This window comes from Talpa occidentalis, unplaced genomic scaffold (genome assembly GCF_014898055.3).
Source record: "Talpa occidentalis isolate TD23 unplaced genomic scaffold, MPIMG_talOcc4v2.1 talOcc4.5, whole genome shotgun sequence".
Taxonomy (NCBI): Eukaryota; Metazoa; Chordata; class Mammalia; order Eulipotyphla; family Talpidae; genus Talpa; species Talpa occidentalis.
In genome coordinates, this window is record NW_023604861.1 from 57,729,625 (window position 1) to 57,757,505 (window position 27,881).

At 38.3% G+C, this 27,881-nt stretch overlaps 1 long non-coding RNA gene and 2 pseudogenes across 5 annotated transcripts in view; 2 read left to right on the forward strand and 1 right to left on the reverse strand.

The window, feature by feature from the left end:
• LOC119259766 (uncharacterized) overlaps positions 1-27,881 on the reverse strand; it is an 89,760-nt gene that overhangs the window by 3,369 nt on the left and 58,510 nt on the right. For 2 of the 5 annotated variants that reach the window (XR_008554323.1, XR_008554325.1), the window contains exon 3: positions 9,671-9,994. This is a non-coding gene — a long non-coding RNA (uncharacterized LOC119259766). Of the gene's footprint in view, positions 1-1,527; positions 2,816-7,873; positions 7,998-9,670; positions 9,995-27,881 lie in introns of those variants that run through there. The other 3 variants (XR_005128554.2, XR_005128553.2, XR_008554324.1) reach the window with 3 other exon arrangements.
• LOC119260009 (U6 spliceosomal RNA) lies at positions 12,475-12,566 on the forward strand (annotated as a pseudogene).
• LOC119258880 (40S ribosomal protein S26-like) lies at positions 23,516-23,861 on the forward strand (annotated as a pseudogene).

The window sequence follows — 27,881 nt, forward strand, 5'->3', positions numbered from 1 at the left end:
TACTGGGGGGCAGGGGACTGATACACAGATACTGTGGTCAGTTTTGAGAATCTTTGAGGCTTCTGTGGTGAGACTAGACTCAGAGGTGTGGCAGGTCATGTCCTCGGAAATTGTAACTGAGCTATGACCCCAACTTTGTGCTTTGCTTCTTCCCTTGGTTCCCCCTGAACAGGTACTCAGCCCAGTACCTGCCACAGGTAAATCCTTACTAGTTGGTTTATCAAAGGAAAAATAAAGAGAGTGTTTGTGACAGAATAATAGCAGACTTCAATATCTAATTAGAAGTGGAAGAAGAAGAAAAAGGAAGACTGGGGAAGGCAGTGATAAACCCACAGTCATGCCTTCCACATCCTTGTTCTGCTTTTAATAAGAATATGGACGCCAATGGAAGGGCTACCTGCTTAAACAGCGCTTTATCAGTAATGACAATGTTCCAACCTCTCAACATGTTGACTGAGAACATTGGCATTTTACTGACATGACAAAGTCTAAACTTGTTAGCCTGGCATACAAGGCACTTCATAACCCTGTCCAAACCTGCCTTTCCATCCCCCATTACTTGCCACTCCCTAAAAAGCACCTGACACTGTAGTCTGACTAGCCATTTCGTGTCCCACAAAGACACTGTGTTATTCTGAACTTTGCTGCCTTTGCAGACTGTATTTGCCTGGAATGCTTTTTACATCCTCCCTCAACTTAAATTCCTTACTTAACAGGGTTACATATTTTCTCCTCAGTGAAGCCTTTCCTAATTCCTTCCAGGCAGTTACTTGCTTCCTCCTCTAGGCCCCAACAGAACTCCTGCTGCCTCCATGATAAGCATACCCCATTTTATTCTAACGTTCTCTTTATGTCTCTCTCCTTAATTACTCTGTGTGAAGACAGACACTAGGGACTTTGGTTTATACATCCTTGAATTGCTGTCATCTGACATTATCTATTGCATAGAAGGTACTATAAGTATCCATTCTTTTTATATTTGGATAGAGATAAAAGGGTATGACCACATGATAACAACCTGGCCTGATAATCCACACATAAAAGTGTCTTGTTTCTTATATGTTGATGTATTAATTGACAACTTAGTGCCCTTTTAATTTCTTAGTTCCTATAGGACAGAGTCTGTTTTTACTCATTTTGTACCAAAAGGATTTTGCACCAGAAGGAGCAATAAACAAAATGGAATCCTTTTTGAAGTGCTGCGATGATGGAACCAGAACAATATAGTGTGCCAAAGATATGGGTGGAGACCCTGACTACCAGAGGCCAAGCCAGTGACCTTGGTTAGGTTTTTCTGGAGACACTTTCTAGTTCTCAATCCCATGATTCAACCATCCCACCTTTCCCAAATATGAGCCCCCTACTGAAAAGAAATGTTTTCTTTTGTATTTCCCCAAGTTAGATTTAAGCACAAGGTTCCAGAGGATCATAAAGTTAGAACTTAATTCAGAAATTATCCTTTTTAATTTAATTTTAAAAATTAGACATTTTACTTTTATTTTTTACTAAGTTACACATTGCTGAGATTCAAAATGAAAAGATATTTAATGTAAAGTGCTGCCCACCCCTGTCCCCTAACTCCTGCTCTTGTACTCTGACCATCCAACTTCTCTCTCCATGGGCAACCAAAACAACTATGTTCTTTCAGAGATATTTATGCATATCAAAAAATATCTTTTTATATTCTACTGCCGTTTACACAAAAGCTAAGTTAGTACACACAGTTCTGCATCTTGTTTGTTTTTTTTATTAAATAAGGTGACTTGTAGATCTTTTCACATCAGTGTAAGCATGAGTTGCTTACCAGCAAGGATATATTCTAAGAAATCCATCACAAGGCGATTTGGTCATTGTGCAAATGTCTTAGAATCTAATTACACAAACCTAGATGATATAGCCTACTACACGTCTAGCCTATATATAGAGACCACCATCAAGTATACAGTCCTTAGTAAACCAAAACATCACCGTGTGGTGCATGACTATGTATGTCAGGGCACACCTTTTTAATGACTGCATGGTATTCCATTGTGTGGGTGGACTGTAATTTATTAAGCCAATACTCTATTAATACACCCTAGGGTTTTTTTTTAACCATTCCTTTCTATTTTACAAACAATCCTGTAGCTCTTTTAAACCTCCCTTCAAGCTGCCTACCCATTCTCTATCTACCTTCATTATCAAAAAAATATTGTCTCTCAATTCATAGGGAAAACATAGGCCATTATATAGAGAGGTATCCACCTTGTACTTTAGATTCCTTCAATACTAAACATCATATGGTTCTTTGGATATACATATTGTCTCTTATCTCTATATGTTATTCCTACTTCCACTATCCTTGGTTTGCCTGGGGAAACTCTATTAACATTTCAAATCCAAGTTGGGATATCATGTCAGAGGGAATTAATCAATTGCTGCTGTGTGGTATGTCTGTACATTGTTCTCCAATCGTTGTACTTATGCTAATTTGAAATTTGTTTACCAGTCTATGTGCATATGTCTGTGAGCACCTTGAGAACTAATTCATATTAGGTTGTCCAGCACTTAGCAGAGAGTCTGGTAATAGAAGCTACTCAATAAATATTTGTTGACTATATGAATACACAATGTGGAAGAGACATAAGCCTACTCATAATGACAGGTACTTGCAAAACAGTAAAATGAGTCTCTAACTTTGCCTAGTATAATAGAAAACAGCATTGGGCCATAAATCAAGAGAACTAGTTCTGTTCAATGCAAGTAGGAAACTTTCCCCACGTGTTCATTGACAGCATCCTCAGTGCCTAGAAGAAGGACTGACTCTTGACTGATGCTAAAAAAGAATGAAGCATTGTGTTAGGTTTAGCAGATTCAAATAATCTACAAGGAGAGAGCTAGAATCAGAGGATCTATAATTGTGGACTACCAAGAGAACATACCGGATATCCAGTCTTGGGTAAGTTATCATGAGACCAATGAATTTATTTATATATATTTTTAAAAGATTTATTTTATTTATGCATCCAAGAACTGGGGTATAGGCCATAGATGTGTGTGGGGTGGGGGGAGAGAGGATTCACCAGAGACAGAGTGGGGAGCAGAACAGGTGGATCTACTAAGGTACACTGCTGAGGGGAGCAGCAGAGGAGACAGGATAAGTCTGCTGTGCCATGTAGATCACCTCCCTGGCTGGGGACCAAACTCATGCTACAGTAGCTGCCAATAGCTTCATTGTGCTGAGATTTAACCCCTCGCATCCCCAGGGAGACCCAGAGACCAGTGAATGTATTAATAGCTTAAGTTGAACAAATTCAGCTAATTGACTTTTACAAATGTTATCTTATAGATTAAAGTAATATATCTCCCATAGCCACAGGTTTAGTGGTAATCACTAAGTCCTTAATCTAGTAAATGAAACAAAAACCGTATAGATAATATTGAGGAGATGTGCCTTTTGCTTCCTCCTCTGTGAATGTTGAAGAGAATAGTGTATGATCAGAGACAGAGAGGCCCTGTGAATTTATTTATTTATTTATTTGTTTGTTTGTTTGTTTGTTTGTTTATTTTTTAAGATTTATTTTATTTATTTATACAAGGACTGGGTACAGTCAGAAGCGCGGGAGGGTGAGAGAATTCATCAGAATCAGAGTGGAGAGCAGAACAGGCAGAATGACGAAGTACACTGCTGAGGGGAGCAGTGGGCGGCAGGAGCAGTCTGCTCGTCATGTGGGACCCTCGCCCAGCTGCCGGGGATAGGCGTTGCAGAGGCTGCGGGCAGCTTTGCAACCCAGAGCTCAACCGCTGCACCACTGGGGAGGCCCGGCCCTGTGAATTTAAACTGAGCTAAGACTGAGCCCACCTGGCCTGTCTCCTGCCAGGGCTCTTTGCTCTCCTGCAGTTAACAGAATGCAAATTTTCTGCCTTCTCTTCCTTGTCTTACTGAGCAGTAGTAACATGCAAAATAATGTCAATTCTCTATCAACTTATGAAAATAATTCTTTCATCCTAATGCTTCTAATCAAACAGCATGGTAACCCACAGATTGTTTTTAAACAAAGAATCAGAGTTTATAATTTTTACTTCTGCAATATCCAATAAATATATTGTTGTTCAATAAATATTGTTGATTGAATGACTATTTGACCATTAATTAGCTCTGTAATATTGGTCAGATTTCACTTACCTTTTCTAGGCCTTATCTTCATCTATAAAATCAAGCTTGATTTTCAAATTATCTTTAATACTTTAAGCCCATTCTTGAAACAAAATCCTAGGCAGAACCCATTATATAAAACAGAAAGAAAATACAGCTACTCAGGATAAAATAGGTTTGGGGCCCAAGGCCCTTTACTTCACCTCTTCCTTCCCTACTCATTTCTGCTGAGCCACTCTGCTGGTCCAGATGATCAAATACATAATATTAACTCCCACACTTGTAAGGAAATATAATTGATTGGATCTAGAGATTTCCAACCTCTAGCCTTTTAATTCTTAGGGATTAAACAAGGTAAAACTACTGAGGCAAATTAAAGTTTCTTTGCTTTGGATGGTATTAATAAAACCCTCAAATATTTTCTTTGCTTTAGATAATATTATCAATATAGCAAATCAATGATTGTGAATTGATTTTTTTTTTTTAGGCATGTATTTTTATTTATTTGTTTGTTCGTTTGTTTATTTATACATGCACTGGGTACAGTCAGAAGCGCGGGAGGGTGAGAGAATTCACCGAGCCAGAGCGGGGAGCAGAGCAGGAGAAGGACCAAAGTACACTGCTGAGGGGAGCAGCGGGTGGCAGGAGAGGTCTGCGCGCCATGTGGGACCCTCCTCCAGTGGCCGGGGAGCAGCTGGGGATTGAACCGGCGCTGCGGAGGCTGCGGGCGGCTTCGCAACCCAGCACTCAACCACTGTGCCACCGGGGAGGCCCGTGAATTGATTTTTTAATGTTAAGGAGATTTGGATGGAAATTATATATATTTTTGATAAATCAATAATGAGCAAAAGCATGTTAACAGTGAACAATGAACATGGTAACAAATTGCGGGCAAATAATTTTTGGAGGTGAAAAAAGGAAAAAAATAAATAAAGTCAAGAGAGAAGGGAAAAAAAAGAAAAAGAAAAAAAATTAAAGGTTATGTTTTGATAGTCAACATTGTAATACTGAACTAAGCCGGTGCCTTCATAGAGATTGAATGTTGTTGTTTCTGCTGTTTTCTGATATTTATGGCAAACCTTCTCAGAAATCTAAATTCAAGTAAAAATTTGGTAGTCTCTCATTTGGTTGATAGAAGGAAATTTTGTGGAACCTCAGTAGAGCTCCTGAGACACTCCACAAGATTTCTCCCTTTCCTCTTGGGAAAGGCATTAGATGAATTTGTCCTATTTGGCTTACCTGGTAGAGTAAAACTGTTATAGTGCAGCCCCAATATTGAACGGGTTGCCTGACTGTGGGTCCTCACCCGCAAGCTGGCGGAGAATCAAAACCCACGTGTCTGGCTTTATACCAACCTGGCTGCTTAACCCCACCCTCAGGTCCCAGCCACCTTCCCTTTGGTGGTGATGGGATTTGGAGTTCCCCGTGTCTTTGGCTTTGGCCTGGGGTGGGGGTGGAGTCCACAAAGCCTGTATGGAATTAGCTTTAGGACATCCTTTTCCCCTTAACAAAACTAGCAGGGAAGCATTGTCACTTGGGAAAACGGGTAACACTTTGACATGTACAGAAATGTTCACATTGGTTTTCTAAAACGTGTATACAACCTCTCAATACCTGATATGTATGTAAATTGTCAATGGTGATTGTTGCCCTGCAATATTGTATAATACAGAAATTGTTTCTGGAGAAAATAGGGAGAAAAGGCCTCAACAAATTCCTACTGATGGAGCTGTTTAGAGTAAAAATTTCCTACAAAGAACTGAATAGACCTGGAAATACACCTGATTTTAACTAAATTTTCTTTGACATAATACTGGTAATTTTTTTTTTTTTTTTTTTTTGCATTTTGTTGTGAATCCACAATGTTTTCTTGTTTTGAGTGACCAGGATCTGCAGCAATGTTTTTTTTTCCAGCAAAGCTCACTTGTGTTTACATTTTCTCTCCCCTTGATACCAACACAGCATGAAAATAGTGGTAGTAATTTTTTTACTACTTATCTCAGAGTCTATTTTTGCGTAACTTCCATAGGGATTTTATCTGCTTAAACTAATACAATTTGGACATGAGTTTCATTGTGTGGCTTTGAATGGAATCTTCTAGGAAGTTGAAACAGAGCTGGACCAAGAAGAAGAGAACCTGTTGCTTTGTTTGTAGGCTCCAGAGACCTCCAAGGGAGGTGGGGAAGCTGCCTCCAAGGGCAGGACTAGACAACCCGGAAAAAGAAAAAGCCCTGGTATCCTCAAGAAGAGGAAGCCCAGGTGGAGTCTGATGAGACCAACTTTGTTCTTGAAGCCTATGTGGACTGGATGTCAGGAATTCTCTCTGATCCTTATGGAGTATTCCCACAAAGCAGCTAAAATTGCTGTTTAGTTATTCTGCCCTGTGATTTTGTACAAAAATAGGTAATATGGTTTAAAAGTAGATTTGGTTCACAAACTTTTGCTATGCTGTTGAAATCATTTGGGGCCAAGGTTGAGAGAACCTGTTTTTGCATAAGTTGAATCAATTTTAATATTTTTCCTATGATTTGATACCTTTGCTGTTTTGTTTTGGCTAATGCCTCTAGATTTTTTTTTTTTTTTTTTGGCTTGGACTGATAAACTATTTCCAGGAATGGAGGGCTTTTGCTTTCCACAATGGACAATACCTGGAGAGACTGGTTTGCTTTCCAGTGGGAACTCTGAGAAAAATATTCATCTGAAACTGTACCCCAGCATCCATACATTTGATCTTCAACACCATGGAAATGATGGCAAAAAGTGAAGCTAATTCCATACAGGCTTTGTGGGTGCCACCCCCACTCCATCAGACACTGGGAACTACAAATTCCTGGATCCCCAAAAGGAAGTAGCAAGGACCTAAGGGCGGAATTAAGCAGCCATTTTCTCTGTTTGTAAATAAAACCAGCCATGTTAGTGGGGTCTCGGGCACTTGGCTCATGCTCTTGGCTAGGCAGGTTTGGTATCAGTGGGTCATTTGGGATTCCAGGTCAGCGGAATGGGTAGGACACATTTAAGAATTTATCTCCCTCTTTTCTCCCTGAGTTGTACATTTCCACATTCCCCTCCCTTGTAAATAAACCTTTTGTTAACCCTTTAAAAAATAAATAGGGCCTCCCCGGTGGCACAATGGTTGAGCGCTGGGTTGCGAAGCTGCCCACAGCCTCTGCAGCGCCGGTTCGATCCCTGGCTGCTCCCCAGCCACCAGAGGAGGGTCCCACATGGCACGCAGACCTCTCCTGCCGCCCGCTGCTCCCCTCAGCAGTGTACTTCAGTCCTTCTGCCTGCTCTGCTCCCCGCTCTGGCTCAAGTGAATTCTCTCACCCTCCCGTGCTTCTGACTGTACCCAGTGTTTGTATAAATAAATAAATAAATAAATAAATCTTTAATAAATAAATAAAGACAAAAACCAAGAGAGCTCCCCGGGGCTCCTGACTTCTTGAGGCCCAATTCAATAGTTTTTATCTTGTGGGATCACTGTGAGTTTTCCATAAAATAAACTGTAAAATGATTAGCACAAAAAAAAAAATGAGAGGGAATAATAAAAGTAATCTTTGTGCCATGACAAAGTTGAGAATCTTGAGGAAATTTTTTTTTCCATTTTTATGTAAAAAGAATGAGGCAGGAGAAGGTTAAATGGCCTAAGTCCTTGCAGTTTTGTGGCAGAGTCTGCAGCCAAAGAGCACTTGTAGTTTCCAGCTCAATATTCTGTGTTTCCATTTAAGGTTGAACTTTTACCTTTATATGTCTGGGATCCATGGCCACAGCTACAGAATGATGTTGAAAGTCTTCATTATTCCAGCATTCATTATCTGAATCCCAGAAGTTTGAAGTTGTGGAGAAGAGTGGAAGTTATCATAACCTAGAAATGTTTATCAAAGGACTATAAAACCTACTCAAATATCAATTTCCATTAAATATTAGCTTCACTCCTCCCCTTTTGGGATCAACTTTATCAGATCTCTAGTTGGTGACTGGATTTTTATTCATATTTGACACTATAGTACAAATACAGTGCAAATCAACTACAGCATGATTGCACAGCTTGCAAAATATATAAAATTTTATGAGAGTGATGAAAGAAAGCCCATGTGTTTAGTCCATAGTGAAAGAGGGAGAAAGACATAGGTGATATCTCAATGGCTTTCATTCTGCTTAGGATGGGAAATTTTTAGAGACTTAAGCAGGGGGAGTAGCAATTAGATTTAAACCAACAAAAGCATTTGTATATATGACCTTGCAATCCTGTAAATGCATCTCTACATGTATGAAATGACACATGAACAAGGTTATTCATTGTTGCCTTATTTGTAAGAGCAAAAAATGGACCTAATCATGATGTTCAGCCAAAGAGGCCTGGTTAAATAAATAAATAATCTTGGTTTATTAAATAAATAAACAATGGCATGATACCCTGTAAAAATGGAAAAGAAAGAATTCTATATACTGGCAGACAAATAGAAAGAGCTTTAGAACATTTTTTATTAGTGATAAAAAAGCAAATTGTAGAACAGTGTATATGGTAGGCTACCTTTTGAGCAATAAAGTATGCTTGTATTTGCCTTAAAATCTTCTTAAAAGGGTTTTCATAAAGATCATGATGGCAATGATTATTATGAGAGTGTTGGGGCAAGGAATGTAGGAGTGGGTACAAGACTTCTCTTGACATAGCTTTCTATAGTGTGTTGAATTTTGAACCATATAAATGTAGTACTTGATAAACACATTTTAAAATAACTGGCTCCTCTGTGGCAAGTGGTTGTAGAGTAGAGCTAAAGCTGGGAGACCATTTAGGAAGATACTATAATAGGTCAGGCAAGGTCTGATGGTGACTGGCACTGGAAGGTAGCAGTGGAGGTGGTGAAAAAGTCTTTTAGGGGGTATTCTGCCAGTTGTACTTGCTGATGGAATAGATGTAGTATGTAAGCAAAGAAGAAAAATTAAAAGCAGAATAATTTCCAAATAGTTTTCTTGAGAAGCTAGAGGAGAGAAGATGGGGTTGAAAAGGCTGCAAGGAAGATTAAGAATTGAAAGTTCTGTTTCGAACATATTAAGATCATTCCAAGTAGAGTTATCCACAACTAATGGAAACATCTAGAAGATGATGATAACAGAAATGTTTCCAAGATTGGGGCCTCCCTTGTGGTGCAAGGGGTTAAATGTTAGCACTATGAAGCTATCCACAGCCACTGAAGCATGAGTTCGATCTCTAGCCAGGCAGGTGGCCCACATGGTGCAGCAGACCTCTCCTGTCTTGCCTGCTGCTCCCCTCAGCAGTGTATTTCAGTCAGTTTGCCTGTTATGTTCCCCACTTTGTCTCTGGTGAATCCTCTCCCCCCGCTACCCACTACTGCCCTGTACCCCAGTTCTTGTATGCATAAATAAAAAATCTTTTTTAAAAAAAAGAAAGAAATGTTTTCAAGATTAACTCAACTCCCCATGAATTCAAATTAGAGGACTGAGATACCCTGGCAAAATTAAAAATCCCTCAAACATTTTTTAAATATCCATCTTCATTTCTTTCTTTTTTGATAATATAATGTTTCTTTTTTTATTAATGAAGTACCATTGTTTTACATCTTTGTTAATATTTTGACAATATACGGTTTCTCCCCTTAGGTGTGGTCCTCATAGTTCTCCCACCATTACAGCACCCACAGTCCTCTACCATAGTCCATTATGCTTCCCCCCATCCATACCTCTCCCTCTTCCTCTTAGATGCCTCCGTTTTCATGGATTGGTTTTACAGTTTGTGTTTGTTTGACCCTTTGTTTGGTTTCTCTATAGTCTATATATAAGTAACACCATCTGGTATTTATCTTTCTCCTTCTTGCTTATTTCGCCATCTTCATTTTCATGCTGCAGAAATAAAATATAAAGGGATGAATGTCATTTATTTAACTGTAAAATTAAATTTGTTGGAAAAACTTATGTCCCTAAATTCCAGACATATTCTTACTTCTAAGATAAGCATTCAGTTATCATGATAGCCTACATTCTGTTAAAGGTAAAGAGTTTGAAAAAAATTTTATTTACTTTTTCAAGGTAAAATTCAAGTAATTTTTTTTTTATTATTTGATGTGATACATAAGCAGCTTGTTCTAAGTGACTTTCTGTATACTGAGGATAGTGCAAAAGGCCACAATCCTGCAGTGGCAGAAACATAAGGAAACAGGGCCTCCCTGGTAGTGCAAGGAGTTAATCACCACACTATGAAGCAATCCGCAGTCTCTGCAGCACAAGTTCAATCCTCAACCCGCAGGAGAAACCCACCTCTCCTGTCTCGCCCACTGCTCCCCTCGGCAGTATGTTTCAGTCAGACTGCCTGTTCTCTTCTCCACTCTGTCTCTGGTGAATCCTCTCATCCCCCGCATCTCTGGCCTGTACCCCAGCTCTTGTATGCATAAATAAATAAATCTTAAAAAAAAGAAACATAAGGAAACAAATATAATTTAAACTTTTTCTCTTGGATACTGAGTTCATATCTTTATTAATAGAATAATTTCCTACATATCCTGGATTAGTAATAGAGCAAGAAGTGAGAGTAATAATTTTTTCTGTTTTATTATTCTAGAAGTTAAATGTTTTTTGGTAAAAATGCAAAACTACTTTCTTAAAAATCCTACCTTCAACTATTCATTTACCGTGTGTAGTACAGACTTTGGGAATATCCCAATGTTAATATAAGGCAGGGTGTTACTGGTTGTAGTGTTTGCTGTGATTTACTGTGCCTTAGAAAATCCAGGCTTCCAACACAAATTATCAGAGTTTGGGCGGCTTAACAAATATTTACTTCTCATGGCTCCAGGAGCTGGAAGTCTGAGATCAGGTACCAGCATGGCCAGGTTTCTGAACACCCTCTTCCTGACTGTGTCCTCAGCGGTCCTTTCCTGTGCATGCATGCACAGAGAGAGCTTGAGTGTTCTTCTTATAAGGACACTCATCTCATCATAAGGACACCACCTTTATAACTCCTCTAACTCTGATTGTTTCCCAAAAATTCCACCTCCAAATGCCATCATGTTAGGGAATTTTAACCTGTGAATTTGGGGGACACAAATACTCAATCCATAACACTCGGCCCAGATCCCCCTTCAAGTTGGAGATCCTCATACATCCAGGTACCCAGAATATTGATTGTTGATAGCCTACAACTGAGTCCTCCCAAGGACTTGCCTAAAGGAAATAACTTCCCACAAGGTTTGGTTGCATCTCCATGGAGGGTGAGGGATAGGCACAATGGGAAGTGGGTACAACAATCTGTCCCCTTCCCTCAACATGAGACACCTTGGATGAGCCATGCTACCTCCTGAGATCCCTATCAGGTCAGCTAAGTCCAAACTTCTGCCTATTTTCTACTTTCCTCACTTGCTTAGAGGCATTGTTCCCCAAGAGACTTCTTGCACACAAATCTTTATCTCAGAGTCTATTTCCTGGGGGATCGAACCTAACACACTAATAGGCCCTGTTAATATCATATTCAAATAATAACCAAATCATGAGACTTCTCTATATTTTTTGTAGCTTAAGACATGGTGGAAAAGGCAAATGTGGTGGATCGTACCCTAAGTACAAAGTATGCTATTGGACTCTCCCAGGCATGCTGTATGCACTGTGCACATATGAGACTCGTATTTGTGGAAGAGAAAAATTTCCCTTAGGCTTGTTTGGCACCACGTGCTTTTGTCTCTCACAGGGACACAGGAACCAGTCTCTTCGCTCATTATAACTGATCTCCGAATGTATTATAATAAGTGAGAACCAAGTTTTGTTCCTATTAAGCTAGAATATATTTGTGTTTCTCAAAGTATAACAACACAAAGTCCAATTTCAGTCTGCATATTCTTGGAAAAAATAAAGAGTAAATAATAAAATGAAATAACCCGTTCATCAGCATTCCTTAAGAATTCCCCAGCAGGGGTTATGTGGCCACATCTAAAAAAACAGGCCTTTGATGCTGAGTTGATTTATCATACACATAAACAATTCCCAAATCATAGATTCTTTCTGCTAATTCATTTCTGTCATCGTAATTTATTTAGCCTTCACTTTTCAAGATCCTCTATGACCATTAGTAAGATTTTAAAAATAGCACTGTGTAGACAGTATTTCACAAGAAATGTTCAGGCTCTCCTCTCCCCTTTCGTCACTTATTAGGTATAGTTCATCATTTGGCAAGGTCCAAAGGGTTATTTTTGTAGCCCCATGTAGCCAAACTTACAGTCAGAGATTTAGTCACAAAGAGAATCTACCTTTAGGATTTACTTCTTAATGGTTATTTCTTCCTTTAGCCCCTTTCCATTTGTGGATTTTGTTATCCTTTATTAAAAATTATTTTAGTGCTCACTTTGACAGCACATACACTAAAATTATACAGGCATGGCCCCTACACAAGGATGACACACAAATTCATGAAGCATTCCATATTTTTATCAAAAACAAGAGATAATCCAAAGGGACCTAATCTCTCATCTTGAGGAACTAGAAAAAGAACAACAACAAAAAATCCAAAAGCCTGTAAAAGAAAGGAAATAATAAAAATTAAAGCAGAAATAAACGAAATAGAAATGAGACAATCCAAAAGATCAATGAAAACCAAAAGCTGGTTCTTTAAAAAAAAAATAAATAAAATAGACAAACCTCTAGCTTGGCTCATAAAGAAAAAAAGGGAGAAAACCCAAATAAGTAGGGTTATAAATGAAAGAGGAAAAATTACAACAGACACAGCAGAAATCCTGAGGATAATTAGAGATTACTATGAACATTTCTATGCAAACAAGTTCAACAATCTAGAAGAGATGGACAAATTCTTAAAACTGTACAATTACCCAAAGCTGAGCAAAGAAGAAATAGAAAAGTTAAACTAATTATAAGCAATGAAATTGAAATAGAAATCAAAACCCTCTCAAAAAACAAAAGTCCAGGACGAAATGGTTTCACAAACGAATTCTACCAAATGTTCAAATAAGAACTAATGCCTGTGCTACAGAAACGCTTTCCAAAAAATTTAGATAGAAGGGAACCTATCAAATTCATTTTACAAGGCCAATATTACACTAATACCAAAGCCAAACAAAGACAACACGCAAAAAAGAGAACTACAGACCAATCTCCTTAATGAAAACAGATGCAAAAAATCCTTATTGAGGATTTTAAGATCCTCAGTAAAATCTTAGCAAACCAAATCCAATAATGTATCAAAAGAATCACACATCACAACCAAGTGGGATTTGTCCCAGAGACACAAGGATGGTTCAACATCCAAAAATCCATCAGTGTAGTTCATCACATAAACAAAAAGAAAAATAAAAACCATATGATCATAGCAATAGATGCTGAGAAAGTCCAATACCCATTTATGATGAAGACCATCAAAAAATTTGTATTTTAACATAATATTCATATCTTAACATAATAAAAGCCATATATGACAAACCCACAGCTAACATCATTCTTAATGGTGAAAAACTGAAAGTCTTCCAATTACGATCTAGAACAAGACCAGGATGTCCATCCACTCTCACCACTGCTTTTCAATATAGTACTAGAAGTCCTAGCTACATCAACTGGGCAAGGGAAAGTCATAAAAGGAATCCAAATAGGGAAAGAAGAAGTGAAACTCTCATTATATGCAGATGATATGATGACATACATACTGAATCCTAAAAAATCTGCAGAAAAACTAATTGAAACAATAAACCAATTTAGTAAAGTAGCAGGTTACAAAATCAATACCCTAAAATCAGTAGCCTTCCTATACAAACAATCATTCTTAAGAGGAAGAAATTAAGAAAACCATCCCATTTACAATTGTACCCCCAAAATTAAATACCTGAGAATAAACCTAACAAAGGAGGTGAAAGATATATACAAGGAAAACTACAAAACACTTAAATAGAAGCAGACACTAAGAAATGGAAAGATATTCCCTTTTAATAGGATCAGAAGAATTAACATAAAAATGGCCATCCTACCAAAAGCAATTTACAGATTCAATATAATTCCAATAAAAATCTCAATGACATTCCTCAAAGAAATAGAACAAATATTGATGAAATTCATATGGAATCACAAAAAACCCCAAACAGTGAAAGCTCTCCTAATTGAAAGGGGAAAGAATGGAGGCATTGCACCCTCAGACTTCAAACAATACTACAGAGCTGCTATATTAAAAATAGTGTGGTACTAGAACAAAAACAAAAACAAAAACACAGACCAATGAAATTGAATTGAAAGCCCAGAATAAAACTACTCACATATGGTCAACTAATCTATGACAAAAGAGCAAAGAACATACACTGAAACAAGAAAAATCTCTTCAATAAATGGTGTTAGGAAAACTGGACTGCAACACGCAAAAAAAAAAGAAACTAGACTATATCACACTCTATACAAAAATCAACTCAAAATTGATAAAGGACTTGAATATAAGACCTGAAACCATAAAACTTTGGGTTGTTGCAAAAAGTCATGATGCATTTTTGGTTGAAAAAATATATCATGACTTTTCTGACAACCCAATATATAGAAGAAAACATACGCAAAACACTCCATGACATAAACCTCAGAAACATCTTTGAGAATTGTTCTCCAGAAGCAAGGAAAACAAAGGAGAGGATAAACAGCTGGGACTACATCAAACTAAAAAGCATCTGTACAGCAAAAAAGAGTCATCAAAACAAAGACATCCTACCAAATGGGTGAAAATATTTGCACATCATACAACAGATAAGGGACTGATATCAAAGAACTTAAACAATACAACAAAAGCAAAGCAAACAACACAGTGAAAAAATGAGCAAAAGAACTATAAAGACACTTCTCCCAAGAAGAAAGGCAAATAGCCAACAAACATCTGAAAAAATGTTCAGCGTCACTAATTATCAGGGAAATACAAATCAAAACCACAATGAGGGCCTCCCTGTGGTGCAAAGGGTTAAGTCTCAGCACTAGTTCAATCCCTGGCCAGAGAGCTAACCCACATGGTGCAGCAGACTCTCCTGTCTCACCTACTGCTCCCCTCAGTGATGTATTTCAGTAGATCTGCATGTTCTGCTCCCCACTCTATCTCTGGTGAATCCTCTCACCCACCCCCACCTCTGGCCTACATCCCTGTTCTTGTATGCATAAATCATTAAAACAAACAAACAAAACCACAGTGAGCTACTACTTCACCCCAGTAAGAATGGCCCACATCAAAACACTTGGAAACAGTAAATGCTGGAGAGAATGTGGAGATAAAGGAACTCTCCTGAACTGCTGATGGGAATGTAAACTGGTCCAGCCACTATGGAAAGCTGTATGGTGTTTACTCAGAACACTAAAAATAGATCTACCATATGATCCAGCAATTCCACTCCTAGGAATCTACTCAAAGGATACAAAAACACTAATTTGAAAGGAAACCTGCACTCCTATGTTTATAGCAGCATTATTTACAATAGTCAAAATATGGAAACACTCTAAATGCCCCAAAATAGATGAATGGATCAAAAAGTTGTGGTATATTTATACAAATGGACTATTACTCAGAGATCAAAAAAGATAAATTCATGCCATTTGCAGAAGCATGGATGGAACTGGAAGGGATTATGCTAGCCAAAATTAGTCAGAAGGAAAAAGATAAATACTGGATGGTCTCACTTATAGGTATAATATAGAGACACCAAATGAAAGGTCAAGAAAATGTGAAAACTAGCAAGCTGACCATAGAACTAAGGCATACAGCTAAGAAACCATTGCTTAACCCAAGGTCATAGAGATTTACTCCTAAATTTTCCTTCAAGATTTTTATAATTTTTGCTCTTATTTATAGGTATGTGATCCATTTTCAGTTAATTTTTGTGTATGATGTGATGTAGGGATCCAATTTCATTCTTTTGCATGTGGATCTCCAGTTGTCTCCAGTGTTTAAACTATTGACTTTTAAACATTTTGTAAATACCCACCCAACATTAATTCTCATAGATGTCTATTTCTTCAAAGAAGCAATATGTGCAAATAATAATTTTGCCTTGACACATTTGTATTTATTATTTTGTCTTCTCATGCATTTTTAAAAAATCGTAAGTGATCGTATCACCTTTGTATTATTCTTTAATAAGAATGTTTCTTGAGTTTGCCACCACAAGTTATGACATTTTGTCCTTGCTTAGTAATAATGATAAATGCTTTCAATATCTACAACTGTATCTGAATTTTGTTGCTACTGATAAAAACCGAAGAGCATAGCGTTGATATAAAACCTTTTTTAAATTATTTTTTAAAGAATATATTGTTATAGTTTCTATCTAGGCTTAGTACTTTTTGGATAGGGGCTCTTTTAACAATCATTTGGAGGATGATGTAATCTTTTATTAAAACAATTGTGTTTGGGGGCCTCTCTGGTTGCTCAAGGGATTAAGCACCCCACTATGAAGCAACCCACAACCTCTGCAATGCAAATTTGACACCCTCCCCACCCCCGCCTGTCAGGGAGCAACCCACATGGTGCAGCAGACCTCTCCTGTCTTGTCCGCTGCTTCCTTCAGCAGTGTATTTCAGTCAGTCTGCCTGTTCTGGTCCCTGCTCTGTCTCTGGTGAATCCTCTCACCCCCCGTATCTCTGGCCTGTACCCCAGCTCTTGTTTGCATAAATAAATAAATCTTTAAAAAAAAACCTTCCATTTAAAAAAAACCAACAAAAAACCATTGTGTATGCTTTTGTTTTGTAGCCAGCCTTTATTTAGAATCTGTTATTCTAAGGGTTTATTCACAAGGTTTCATTTAGTCTTTACAAGTACCCTCTGAAATAGAGATATCATATCTTCAATTTGTAGATCAAAAAAAAAAAAAGAGGCACAGAAACCTTATGGAATGTGGCCAAGGACACTCAGCTGGTACATAGAAGAGATTTCTACCTAGTTATCTGTTATCTCACCATGGAGCTTTATTTTTTTTTTTAATTGAGATGTAGCTGACATAAAACATTATATTAGTCTTAGATATTCAGCACAATGATTCAAAATTTGTATATATTACAAAACGAACACCACAATAAGTCTCCTTAACATCCATCACCACATAGTGTTACAGAAAGGTTTTATTTCTTGTGATGAGAACTTTTAAGATCTACTCTCCTAGCAACTTTCATATATGCAGTGTAATATTATTTACTATAGTCACCTGCTGTACATGAAATCCCCAGGACTTATTTATTTTATAACTGGGCTTTTATCTTTTGATCCCCTTTACCCATTAGGCCCATCTCCCACATCCCCACCTCTGACAATCTGTTCTTATCTATGAGCTCAATTTTTATTTTTAGATTCTACATGTAAGTGAAATCATATAGTGTTTGCGTAAACCATTTTAAAGGAATAGTTTCTTAAAATGGTATTTATTCAGAGTAATTTATTTTTCTAATTAAAAATAAGTTCTTAAACGATGTGGTGCTTTTGATCCTATATAAAGGATTATAATTAATTTTTTAATCTGAAAATTTTTTTTAAGAAGTCAGTTATAGAACTTCAATAGGTAATTCACAATACAGTACAGATTTCAAATAATAGTAAATAGTATATACTGTGGAATAAATTCTCTTCTCTCTTGTTCCCTAGTCACTACTTCTCTCTACAAGCAACTACTATATTATATTAAATAAGAAAGTTTGTTAAATAAAAGAAATATAGACCTATGCAGCACACACATTCAAAGTATATGTGGTATATCAAGGGTTTACATGAGAAAAAAATGTGCTAAGCATTCTGAAGAGTCAGATGGAAGACAAAGACCTGATGAAGTCTGTTCAAAAAAGAGAAACAGCTGAGAAAATTGGTATTTTTCCAACATTGTCGGTTACCAGTTTATTTAAACTCCAAATTCATCTTCTCACCCAGTTACAGCAAGAATCCATGCCACATTAATGACATTAAATATAAATGTCCACCACCTCAGCCTTCCACCTCAGATTGCAAATAAGATAGGAACCATGCATACCTGAGATGCAACAGATCAAGAAAGCAAAATGACGAATTTCTGCACCAAAATGTCCTAATCAACAGAACTTACTTAGGTGGGAGACGCCTAAATAAATGAGAATCATGGCACAAAAATAAAAAGTCTTTCCCCAAATTTATATTATGTTGTAAACAACTCTGAACCGTCATTTCGAATGATGGTGTGTAGAGAAAGCAAGCTGGCTGTTTGTTGTAGGCAGGCACTTTTAGTACAGTCCCTGGCATCCAGCCCCAGGATTGATAAAGCTCTGGACAGTAGAGTGGGGATGGGGAAAAAAACAGGGCACTAGAAGATGGGGGGATGGGGGAGGTGGGGAGGGGGAGGTGCCGATCCAGCAAACAGCGTTCACAAAAAGCTGACTTATAAACAGAAATGTCATTTGTTTATTAACTAGCACAAGGAATTGAAGGGGTGTTTATTCACTTCTCAGAAAACCTGTGCCGTCTTGTCCTGTTTGCAGTAAAATATACTCACTGCTGGTGGTCAGGATACCTGAACCGACAAACTCAGTGCTTTATCCTATGGACAGTGTGGACATATATTATCCCCTAGCCTCTGTTCTTTTTGTCTTTCAATTCCATTCCCTTCTGAAACCAAGTGGGCCAAAGTTACTTTAGTGTGTCCCCTCTCCAGTCAAACCCTGCCCTGCAAATTGCCTAAGGTTTTTCCTCTCTCCTTAATCTCTTACTGTTGGCAGGGACGTAATAGTAATAGAATGTGGTGGTCACCTGCACAGATCTGAGCCATGACCTTCAGGGCTGGTCACTGGCAAGCTGAGTAACCTCAGGTGACTAACTTCTCCCCTTCTGTGCCAGTGGAAATGACAATAGTACCTGCTTCAGCAAGTTATTGTGAAGAGTAAGTGAGCTATTTATGTTGACCATTTCACATTGTGCCTCATAAGTATAACGCACCCCCCCAAATGTTAGCCATCAGTATCAGGGCTATGCTCGGCAACTTCTGTTGATTTGACATTTCTGCTCATGGAGAATAAGCTATTTTTTAACCATTTTCCCAAAATAAGGATAAGGAGAAGTCAAATGAGAGAACAGTTCAACTTGATGGTGAAAAGTCTGAAATGAATTCAATGTTTTAGAGAAATGCAATTGTATTGCTTTATAATTTGAATATATTACAGCCCCCAAATGCACAGAAAATAAGGAAGTACATTTTTAAAAGATAGAATGTTAAAAAGGTGGGGGGAGAACTTACTATGGCAATGAAATTTATAATAAACAAGTATTTTTGGAATACCCATTACGTATCCAGCTACAGTTTCTGCTTCTATCCTTGTCTTCCTTAAATTGATTTTTTTTAAGGTTTTTTTAAAGTTTTAAGTCAGATTATGTCAATTCTCTGTTCAAAATCTTCCAATGACTCTGCTTCATTCAAAGTGAAAACCAAAGCCTCCACAAGGTCTTAGATAATCTGCTCACCCCTCCTCATACTACTTTTACAATTTAAACTCCTAACACCCTTCCCCCTGCCTCCTGCCCTGGCCACACTGGACTCTGCTACCCCTTAACCATGCCAGGTAACTGCCAAGGAGCTTTTGCTCTTGTGGACACTCTACAAGGAGTTCTCTTTTTCAAAAGTTGCACTTCCTTCATGACCTTACTAAATGCTCCTTTCTCTGACCCTCCATTTAAATGATAGTTTCTCATCTATCCCACCGCTTACTAGTCTCCTTCCTTACTCTGTCTTTTTTTTTATAGCATTTTTCTCTAAATATGTGTTCATTTGTTTTATCTCTAATCTATTTCACCTACCCTCCCTGCAATGCAGGCTCCACAAGACAGGGTTTTGTATGTTTTGTTTATTTGCTACATCTCTAGTCACGGTGTGGTGATAGCATTATTACTTGAATGTTGCTAGGTGCTTTTACATATGTCATCTCATTTATATCTTTTGGTGAAGGTCTGATTTTCATAATAATATGTCACTAAATGGTAGTCATTATTAACTTTGTATTTTTACATTCAACAATTGCTACTTCCTGAAATAAAAAATGAACTGAAAGCATCTCTAAGTTCTTGAAGGCAAAATTGAAAGACCGTTTATTTTAATATATAGATGTCCTTTAAAGGCATCTTACATAAGATTGAGATTCACAGAAGTTGTTTAACATTTTACTCATTATGAATGACATATATTTCTTCTGAATCAAAGTGAATTATGAACTTTCATGTAAGTTTTAAGTTGGCCTTTTCTAATTTTAGCATTAATTCTGCAACCCTTTAATATGATTTTAAAAACTTGCCCAAATGGTGCACAACAGCAGAAGTGTGGGCCTGGATGGACTTCTGCTTTGTTGGAGATAAGGCCTGCCTACTGAATTTCTAGTTTCCATTACAGCTGATGACATGAAAGAAACACTTGTAAGAACAAATGTTTGGTTCCAGACTGTAGCTTAATTTAATATAGTGTACTTGAAAAAGAAAATTTGATGATTCATTCCAAAACCCCTGGGGAAGGAGGGGTGATTGTAAACAATTTGGAAAGGGACAAGAAAGCTAATGTGAAACCATTGCAGCAATCTTAAACAACAACCAAAAAAGTCTTGTCTAAACTTGATTGAATGCTGGGATTTTTCCAGGTTGACTTTAGCTAAGGAAAGATAGTTAAACTCAAAGTGCTTTCCCACTGCTCTGATTTGGGGTGTGGGAGGTTGTAACCATATTAATTTTTGATAGTTTTAGATAATATAAGTATTTGCATGAAAGATTACCCTGAGGCTTTCCTAATTGTGGTTTTTCTCAAAGCATTACATGAGATTGTATTTATTTAGGGACCACAACCCTAGGCAAATTATTATGGGAGAAGGAAGAGATTATTTTTAATCTTAAAAAACAAAAAAAGAAATGGAAGTTTAATACACATCAGTCATCTAAGTAGGTGGAGTAGCAGCTGCCATGGGCAAGACCCAAAATCCCTCCCACTGCTTGCTTGCTTATTGGTGCCCCAAATTTAGAAAATCAGGAATTAATTTTCTTGGATTATGACTTCATCAATAAAAATACTACATTCTGGCATCTCCCTGGTGGCACAAGGGGTTAAGTCTCAGCACTATGAAGCTATCGGCAGCCACTGTAGCACAAGTTCTATCCCAGGCCAGGGAGCTAACCCACATGGTGCAGCAGACCTCTCCTGTCAGCAGTGTATGTCAGTACAGGCGTCTGTTATGATCATCACTCTGTCTCTGGTGAATCCTGTAACCAACCCCCCCATCTCTGTCTTATACCCCAGTTCTTGAATGCATAATTAAATAAAAATAAAAATCTTTAAAATACTACCATTCCTCCCGAGGACCATGTGTGAAACTCTCTGGGTCATTTTTAACCACAGCGTCCAAGCCTAACAGGTTTTCCCAATAAGCTGATGAGAAAGCGAGTGAATCCTGACCCTTTGTTGCTGAAGCTGTACAGGTAAGGGCAGGAGGCAGTGGGAATTAGCCTTGGAGGAGCACATCAAAGATCACCAGAATGTAAAGAACAGGGAAGGGAACTTGAAAGCTTTTCCCTATGTAGAAAGCATTTTTATCTGTTCTTACTAAATTCTTCCCTCAATGCATTTGGAGGAACATGAGTTGATACAGTAATGAGGTCAGAAGGAAACCTGGACACTTGAGTCTTAGGTAACCCTACGCCTCAATCTGTATTACCATGGCACATAATCCTTCAACATCAGCCAAAACCACTCGCTTACTTTGATTAATATCTACTGTTTCTTCGTAACAACCAGAGACATTTTAATGTCATTATAATTTTAAAAGGTATTCTACAATATGCTGCTAATGTGAGGAAATTTCTTTTTCTCCCCCATGTTTTTATAAAGGAGTAAAGTTGATGTTGTTGTATAAAAATGACTTCTGTGTTAGAGTTATCTGTCAGGCTCTTTGCACTAGTGTTACTGGTTCCATGGTTACCTCACTGAGATAACAGTGACATTTTATTTTCATTTCTCACCATTTAACTTAGCTATATCCTTTTATGTAACTTTCAAAATAATTTATAATACCTAGGAAGGATGAAGAAGGAGATTTTACAAAGTATGGTTTATGCCATTTTAAAATGATGATTTGCAGTGTGGCACAGTACATCATTTGCAGTAAATGATTTGCTTCTTAAAGCTATGGCATGGCCATTCAGAGAAAGTCCTCTTTTGAAGATTACCAGTTTTTTCCATCATTGTCAATTTCTGTAACCATATGTCACATACATATTATGTAGCAGACACTGGGCTGGGCACTAAGGCCACAGAGCTGAGATACTACTCCTGATCTCTAGTTGCTCAATCTAGTCAGTGAGAGGAGACAGACAAATTACCATCTGCTGAGAATCTGACAGAAGTTTGCACATGGACTGTGGAAGGTTCCATAATGGAGCATCGTGAAAGCTTTGCTGCGGAATATAATGTCTGAATTAAGAGTTTAAAAGATGTGAATAATTGTAGGAATTAACCAGAAAATAAAGTGATGGTGGGGTGAAGGAGGGGAGTGTTCCAGTCAGAAGGAACAGTCTAGGTGAGCAACAGTGGCCAGAGAGTACTACCTTCCTGTCCATCCTCCACTCTATGATAGGGCCTAATTCTGACTCATCACCAGGTCTAACCTACTATCTATCTGGCATGTCGTAAGTATTCATAAATATTTGCTGAACTTAAACTCAACTGCAAATATTTATTGCTGTTTTCTAGATGTTGGCTGCAGGGTAGTGGCCTAAAACAGGAGTTCCTGTTCTCCTGGTCCCTATATTTTATGGAGGTGTTAGTTTGAACCAGCATTTATAAAGCACTTCCTACTTGCCAGGCACTGTCCCAAAATTTTTATGCATTCACTCATTCTATCTTCACAACAAACCTGTAAGAAGGTATAATATTATCCCAGTGATTCTGTTGGAGACACAGAGAGGTAAAGACACTTGTTTAAGCTTACCCAACTTGTGGGGGATGGAGGTAGAATTGAAAACTAGGAAGTCTTGGCTTCCCGAGTCAAACATTATGGAACCATAATGCTTTTTTTTTTTTTTTTTTTAATAGAGGCATGTTTTATTTATTTATTTATTTGTTTGTTTGCTTGTTTATACATGCACTGGGTACAGTCAGAAGCGCGGGAGGGTGAGAGAATTCACCAGAGCGAGGAGCAGAGCAGGCAGAAGCGAAGTACACTGCTGAGGGGAGCAGCGGGCGGCAGGAGAGGTCTGCGCCATGTGGGACCCTCCTCTGGTGGCCGGGGAGCAGCCGGGGATTGAACCGGCGCTGCAGAGGCCGCGGGCAGCTTCGCAACCCAGCGCTCAACCGCTGCGCCACCGGGGAAGCCCTGGAACCATAATGCTTTAAAGGTTATCTATTCAAGAATTTTAAAGCTCAGGTTCTTATTTCTAAGATGACCAAGAAAAGAAGGAATAATGGTTGTGCCAAAATGGGCAGCCTCCATGTGCAGCCTACTCACTGCATCAGCTGTGGCTTATGTGTGCCCAAGGACAAGGCCATTAAGAAGTTCATCATTCAAAACATAGTGGAGGCCTCAGCCCTCAGGGACAAGGCCAAAGCAAGTGTCTGATGTCTATGTGCTTCCCAAGCTATACATGAAGCTACATTACTGAGTGAGCTGTGCCATTCACAGCAGAGTAGTCAGGCACCATTCTCATGAAAGCCTGAAAGATAGAACACCCCTACCCTGATCTAGACCTGTGGGTGCTGCCCCACGACCTCATCTGAAGGCCATGTAAAGAAGCTAAGACCTGAAGGACTTAAGAAAAACTGTCCTCTGAAGAAAAATAAAATGGAAATTATACTTTTTCAAAGATTTTTTTAAGTGCTCTTTTAGTCTTCTCTTTGGAAAATGAAATAAAAAGAAATTCTAAATATCCATTATCGCGCCATCGCTTTTCTTTTATGGACCTCAGACTTAAAACTATTTGGCCTAAGTCTGTAAAAATAATGAACATTTTAAAAAGCAAGAGTAGGTGTAAAATGCAAGATGCTACATTGTGAATGCAGTATAGGCTGGATAAATGAAAAGAATGAAACATTGAAGGAGATGAGAAAGATTGGTATAGAGAGCTACTAACTTTGATAAGGGGTAGAACATCAAATGAGAAGGAAGAGGGAATGATAGGTGTAAATGAAGAGAAAATCTGTGGTCTGATAGAAAAAGGGCAAGAGATGAGGGAGTTCCCATCTGCTGATGTGTGGGAGAGGGAAAGGAAGGGGGAAAGGAAGGGAGTGGTAAAGGTTTGGAAGCATTGTTTAGAAATTTAGGATAGAGGTGGGTGGTTGTTGAAAGATACAGGATGACTGAGCAGTGTTGCGAGTGTCTGTGATTGGATGTCATAAATTTATAGTTGTGCTAATTCAGATTGGATGAGCTGATTGCCTAGTTACAGGGGCAAGGAAGATCAGGCTGGAATTATGACTGGCTTGACCCAGGCAGTGAAACCATAATGCTTTAAAGGTTCTAGGTAAAGCAGATAATTGCCTTAGGTCACACTGCCATCAGAGCTAGATTTAAACATGAAGTTGACTGACTTGACAACCTTAACTAAGCTTCAAGGCTAAGGTGTTGAACAAATCACCTATATTGACTGCCTAAGAAACTGCCTAGGTCAATGATAGACATTGGAATGAAGACAACACCTAAGAATTAGATTCCAAAATTCTGGATGGTTAAACACATCAAATATGTATCTGCTGTTCTACTGTTAAGTTAGACTTTTGACAATCAAACTTAACCTATCCAATCATATTAAAGATCCCTTTAAAATATTTTTTTGAGAATTAAAATGTATCTGTAAATAAGCTAGGAGGAGACAAAATTTAAATATTAAATGTAATGTAGGTTAAAACAATAATGAGATACTACTATATACCTACTAGAATGGCCACAATCCAAAACACTGACAATACCAAATACTGAGATATGGAGCAACAGGAACTCATTGCTGATAGGAATGCAAAATGCTACTGTCACTTTGAAAAACGGTTTGGCAGTTATACTTAACTATCATGGACTTAATTATATAATCTAGCAATCTGGTATTTACCTAAAGAAGTTGAAAACTTATGTCCACACAGAAACCTGAACACAGATGTTTCTAGCAGCGTCATTCATAATTGCCAAAACTTGGAAACAAATGAGATGCCCTTCGGTAGGTGATTGAATAAACTGTAATGCATCCAAACAATGGAGTATTATTCAGAAATAAAGTATCAAACTATGAAAATAATTGGAAGAACCTTAAGTACATATTGCTAAGTGAAGAAAGCCAATCTGAAAAGACTACATACTATGTGATTCTAACTGTATGACATTCTGGAAAAGGCAAAACCGTGAAGACAGTAAAATGATCAGGTGTTGCCAAGGGGTGGTAGGGGGTGGGGAGAAGGAAGAAGGAGAGAGGAAAAGATGAATAGGTGGAGCACAGAAGATTTTTTAGGCCAGTGAAAATACTCCGTATGATACATGGGTATGTCACTGTACAATTGTCCAAACGCATAAAATGTATAACATCAAGAATGAACCCATAAAGTAAACTCTGAACTCTGAGTGGTAATGATTGGTCAACGTAGGTTTAGCAGTAGTAACAAACGTACCACAACAAATGTTGAGAACAGGGAGAATATGCATATGTGGGTGCAGGGAGCATATGAAAAATTGTTACTGAACTCAAGTGGTTCATTGCTTGGTGTGAATCTGCTGATACATCAGACCAAGCTGACTAATTATAGTAAAGGGTCAAGTGGAGAGACAGGGCGATTACTCTCAAAGCACTGTCTCTCCTTTTAAAAGGAAGTTAGGACAGGGTGGGGGAAGTGGAATGTCCTTAATCTTTGTTTGGTCGGACTCACTGTGTGTTTCATGACCAAATCATGCCCCTGCACAGATTGCATACTCACAAAAATAGAAGCTAAGTCCCCATTGGGCAGAGAGTTTAGTATACCAGTTCATGTTAATGAACCTAAGGTAATTTTAGGTCACTGAGTGTCTCCTCTGTGCATGTTACTTGGGGGTTTAGTTAGTTGGGCCAGAACTTATACCTAATTTTTAACAGCTTAAAGTGTTTTCATAGTAATACACTATCTGCTTTGCTAGCCCTCTGCCTCCTTAGTAACAAAATCTCTGTGCCTTCCTCTCAATTTCATCAAAAATTAAATGTATAGGGCCTCCCCGGTGGCGCAGCGGTTGAGCGCTGGGTTACGAAGCTGCCCACAGCCTCTGCAGTGCTGGTTCGATCCCCGGCTGCTCCCCGGCCACCGGAGGAGGGTCCCTCATGGTGCACAGACCTCTCCTGCCGCCCGCTGCTCCCCTCAGCAGTGTACGTCGGTCCTGCTGCCTGCTCTGCTCCCCGCTCTGGCTCTGGTGAATTCTCTCACCCTCCCGCGCTTCTGACTGTACCCAGTGCTTGTATAAATAAATAAATTAAATAAATAAATAAATATAAATCTTTAAAAAAAAATTAAATGTATAGCCTATTTTCTTGGAAACTAATTTTCTCCTCTTTACATACAAATCTTATGTGTATATGAGATTGGGAGTAAAAGTGTTGAAAAATGTCTAAAGTAGTAGTAAACTCTGAATGAGGAGACTTGAACTAGGAGATAAACTTGGGGAAATATGTAGAAATTTCTAAGTTTTTAAGTATTTCTTTACTTTCTTTTCATGTATCAATTTTATTTAAGGGGTAATAAGGGAAAAACTCTTTTTGCAAAGATCTCCTCCAAAAGCTTTTGACAAAAGTCTGTGCACATACCTCCTGGTAGGGGCAGGCTGAAAGTAAAATGTCGTTAAGATGGGAGGTTGCTACACTGACAGGATGTCAGATATTAGGTAACCCAACCTATTTTCTGTCAGGGAGACAAATTACAGAATGTGTTTGATTTCCAAGGTCAACTGTAGACTGTAATACCAGAAAGCTAGGCCTTTTTGGCCAATAATAGATTTTCCAAAATAGGTTATAGTTCCTGCACTATGCTGGAGTCACTTAGAAAAATAGAGTAACATCTCACACTACCTCAACACACCTTATACAGCTCACTTGTCTCCTCATACCTCAACAAACCACACTTTGCCATACCACACTCACTGTATCATACTGCACCACCCCACACCTTACCACAGACCAGGAGAAGGAACCCTGAATGCTCAGGTGGGCAATGAAAGAGTGAATTCAGCAGTTCTCAGGCAAGCAATGGAGCCAGCAGGCAGGCAGGGAGTTGAAGCAGTAACAGTAATAGCAGTCAAGTGTGGGCCCAAAGTATGACGTTACTGGAAAAGATGCAGAAGGAAGGATCCAAAAGTTGGGCATATAAAACAGTATGGTGGGGGGGGGATAGAAAGACAAAGTGAACTTGTGAAAAACTACCTTAGGGTCGAGAATGTGCCAGCGTTAATGGCATTAGCTAACACTGTGCTTCTCTCAGAGGGAATATAAGTTCTCTTAATCACCTACCCACACTGGCTTTAACAATAACTATATACAAAATAATAATAATCTCAGAGGATAAAATAAGCCACAAAGGTGTTGGGACTTGTTAAGAAAATCCACAAATTTAGAGAACTGTCTTTATTAAATGATTCATGAATTGGGCAGCATCCCATCCTGGTGCTACAAGGGCTCACACAAAATGGAGGGTTTTTATAGACAGAAAAGGTGGGACAAAGTATTTAGCACAAGAATATTTCAAGTAAATCTACCTTTCCTGGGGAATGTAGGGGAGTATAATGCAGATTATCTCACTGTTGCTGATTA